Raw genomic sequence first — 3272 nt, 5'->3', positions numbered from 1 at the left:
GGCCCCGAGGCTGCGGGGAGAGGGCCCGTGTGACCGGCGGGAGGAGCCGGGGCCCGCGTGGGCCGGGGCGGGAGGGGAGGACCCTGGCGCTCCCCGCGCACGTGTGGACAAGTGGCTGGGACCGCCCACTTCGGGTTGTTCACTGCAGATCCCTGGTGAATCTGAGCCTAATAATCAGATCTCTCTTCCCTAAATTTGGTAGTGTAAAAAAGGTGCTGTGCATAAATCGTAGCGTTTTCCATTAAGATATGGAAACCTGAGGATATTGGGTTATTTCCTTAATATTTAGTTCGGCGGGTCCCTTTGCGGTTATAAGTTTTGAGTTTCGTGTCAGATCTGACTTACGTTCTTCCATCAAGTTTAACGTGTGTTCTTGTTTTTGAACCAGATGAATTGAGGAGTGGTTAAAGGATTTTATATTTCCAGATTAGCTCCTGGCAATTTTGTTAATTCTTATAAGCCTTGTGGGGAGCTTCGTGAAATTTGCAAGGCACTGTTATTTAGTAGTATTATATGCTCTGATTCGGTTTCTTAAGGCCCCCCTTCCCCGCCCCACCTCCCCGTGTGTTTTAAAGATGAAACTTCCGTGGTGGGAGAGGACTTGTTTGTGGGATGTTCCTTACCCACACTGAACATGGTTTCCAAGTATTGGACTGTGTGGTGTGGGATACCGAACACAGGTGAGAAAAAAAAAATGGACATGATCCCTGCCCCACATTCTAGCGAGAGGGATGACAAATATGAGTAAACATATCAATAAATAGAGTTGATGAAAATTATCATGAAGGAACAAGCAAGGCACTGAGAAAGTCTTTGGAGAGCCCAATCCTGTGGGACACTATGGCTATGTTCAAGTTTTTAATTCTAAGGGCTGGCGAAGCTGTTGAAGGATTTTAGGCAGAGCAGTGGCACACTCAGCTTAACATTCTAATACGCTTTGCTCTGCAGAGGAAGAATTGAACTGGGCTCAAGAGTAAAAGCCGAGAAGCAAGGCTGCAACTAGTTGAAAGATGTTGCATTGAGTCCATGAGGCGACCATGATTGTGTCTGGATTCAATCACCCTCATCAGGCTTGCTAATAGATGTGTCCCTGGGCTAGACAAAGAGCCATCAGTTTGGTGGATTGTGGTACTGTTTACTAAGATAGGGGTCGGAGACCAGTGGGAATGTTTAATTTGGACAGTTAACTTAAGATTTCTCTGACAGTCAGTTGGAGATGTCAGGCAAGCGGTAGTAGTATCATGAGTTTAGAGTTTGAAGGACAGTTCTGGGCGGGAGATAGACATTTAAGCATCATCAGATTTCAGATAAGACTAACTTTATTATGGACATTTTCAAACTTGAAAAAAGTAGAGAGTAATATAATGATTGCACATACAGTCATCACTGGACTTAACAACTTCCAGTATTTTGCTAATCTTGTTTTATCTAACATTTCTAACTTTTTTTAACCTAGTAGATTTAAAGCAAATCTCAGTGTGATTTTTTTTTTACTGTGCATCTCTAATTGATAAAACACTTTACATAACCACTATGTCGTTATCAACTTTAATAAATTTAATTCTAATTCCTTAACATCATCTAATGCTTGGTCTGTATTTAGATTTTTCTGGTTGTCTGAAGGATGTCTTTTAACAGTTGGTTATTTGAATTAGAATTCAAACTGCATTTGAGTGTTATGTCTTTCAGGTCTTTTTAAAGTGAAGGTCATATTTAAAACCATGAAGATAGAAGACTATATGAGAATGGAATACCCCTGTAGCATAGTGCATACCAAAACATGGAAATGTTTGAGGAAGTGAGTGGGGAACCATGTTAGATGTTGCTGTGAAGTTAAGATGACAGAAAGGTGCCTACTGGACTTGGCAATGTGGAGAATATTGGTGACCTTGTAAGGAGTGATGATGATGGAAGCCAATTTTGGTGTAAAGATGGAGTTAGAAATAAAGGATTAGAGACAGCATGTGTTCATAGTTCTTTTAAGAAATTCTAAGTGGGAAATGAGTCCATAGCTGGAGGGATTAAACAGAGATACTACAGAATGTTTGGTATGCTGTTGGGACTGCTCTGGGGTAGAGGGAAAGATTCATAATACAGTCATAGTAGGAAGGAGTTCACTTGCAAATGGGATGCGTTCCGTAGCCTATGTGGTGAAATTGGCCTTTTCCTTTTCCTCCTGTAACAGGAGAAAAGACATTTGCCAAAGCTAATGTTTTGTTTTCAAGCCCTTTCTAATCCAGCTGGGAAGACATGGTTTTCAATGAACTATGGTACAGTATTGGACTGACTCTAGTGGGCAGTTTGAAAAAAGTGCCATTAGAGATAGGGAAGGAAGTATATAATTGTACTTTGAGTAGGTGAGGGGTGGCTTCAGAAGAGGTAATATTGAGTTGAGTTTACAAAGAAAAAATAATTTCTCTACATTGAGTACATTGTAGTCAAAGGAAATAGCACACATACAGGGAAAGTTGGATGAGCTGCTTTGCTAGGTGTGTATGAGAAGTGATATGAGATGGGATTATGTAGGTTACCAGGAACCTGATTGCAGGGGCCTCTGAGGTGTCATAGTAAGGAGTATGGCCTTTAGCTTGTACACAGTGTAGGTTATGGGAAAAAATTTAAGGTTTTTCTCAGTTTTAATATTTTCACAATAAAAAATAGGAAGAATAGTCCAAAGCCATCACCTTGATTTAACATTTCAGAACTATTAGATTCATAGGTATATGTTATCGAGCCATTTTAAAGTCATTTACACATAATACTTTATCCCTAAATAGTTTAGCACACATTCTCTAAGAGGACATTCTTTTACATAATCATAATATTTTATCACATGTAACATAATTAATAATAGTTTTCTCATATCTAATGTCCAGTCATGAATGGTTATTTATTTTTATTAAATTACTAGGGGCCTGGTGCACGAAATTAGTGCACGGGGTGTGTGTGTGTGTGGGGGGAGTGTCCATCAGCCCAGCCTGCCCCCTCTCACATACTGGGAGCCCTCAGGTGTTGACCCCCATCACCCTCCAATTGCAGGATCGGCCCCTTGCCCAGGCCTGACGCCTCTCACAGAGGCGTCAGGCCTGGGCAGGGGACCCTCATTTCCCCCCATCACTGGTTCTGCCCCCACCCCACGCCCGATGCCCCTCGCCCAGGCATCAGGCCTGGGCAGGGGACCCACAGACCCCTCCAATTGCTGGCTCTGCCCTCGGCCCAGGCCTGATGCCTCGGCCAGAGGTGTAGACCCCCATCCCCCTCCGATCGCCTGA

General features: G+C 42.7%; 1 protein-coding gene across 1 annotated transcript in view; it reads left to right on the top strand.

Annotated features, from left to right (window-relative positions):
- Positions 1 to 3272, top strand: part of NAF1 (nuclear assembly factor 1 ribonucleoprotein) — a 51601-nt gene that overhangs the window by 589 nt on the left and 47740 nt on the right. The window lies entirely within an intron of this gene.

The sequence above is a fragment of the Myotis davidii genome, unplaced genomic scaffold (genome assembly GCF_000327345.1).
Source record: "Myotis davidii unplaced genomic scaffold, ASM32734v1 scaffold225, whole genome shotgun sequence".
NCBI classification, from domain to species: domain Eukaryota; kingdom Metazoa; phylum Chordata; class Mammalia; order Chiroptera; family Vespertilionidae; genus Myotis; species Myotis davidii.
This window is presented reverse-complemented; position numbering and strand designations above follow the sequence as displayed.